Source organism: Nannospalax galili, unplaced genomic scaffold, assembly GCF_000622305.1.
Source record: "Nannospalax galili isolate Female #2095 unplaced genomic scaffold, S.galili_v1.0 scaffold843, whole genome shotgun sequence".
NCBI lineage: Eukaryota > Metazoa > Chordata > Mammalia > Rodentia > Spalacidae > Nannospalax > Nannospalax galili.
The window spans coordinates 445,939-446,291 of NW_008349585.1; the positions used below are offsets into that span (position 1 = coordinate 445,939).

At 33.7% G+C, this 353-nt stretch overlaps 1 protein-coding gene across 5 annotated transcripts in view; it reads right to left on the bottom strand.

The window, feature by feature from the left end:
* Dmxl1 (Dmx like 1) overlaps window positions 1-353 on the bottom strand; it is a 182,538-nt gene that overhangs the window by 83,694 nt on the left and 98,491 nt on the right. The gene's annotated exons all lie outside the window — the stretch shown is intronic.

Genomic DNA, 353 nt, shown 5'->3' on the forward strand with positions numbered 1-353 from the left:
TCTAAGAATACAGCAAAAAGAATGCCTATAAAGAAAATCAGAAGTAGAGCTCTAAAGGGTACATTTAAAATAATCTCTAAGTCATTCATCTCATGAACAAAATAGTCAAGGGTTTGTTTAACTTAATATTATTATTAACTTTTACAAAAACTTTATTGAGAATTTCATATATGTACATCAGGTATTTTGATCAAATCCATGCCCACTCCCTCCCCTCCAACATTCCCCCCTCTGAAGAGGTAACCCTAAAATCTTTTAAGGATTAGATACAAGCTCCCAAATACTTTTGACATTTTTGGCCTTTGGAACAGAGTATGTTGCTAACAAGCCCAAGGACATTTTGACTTTTAGCC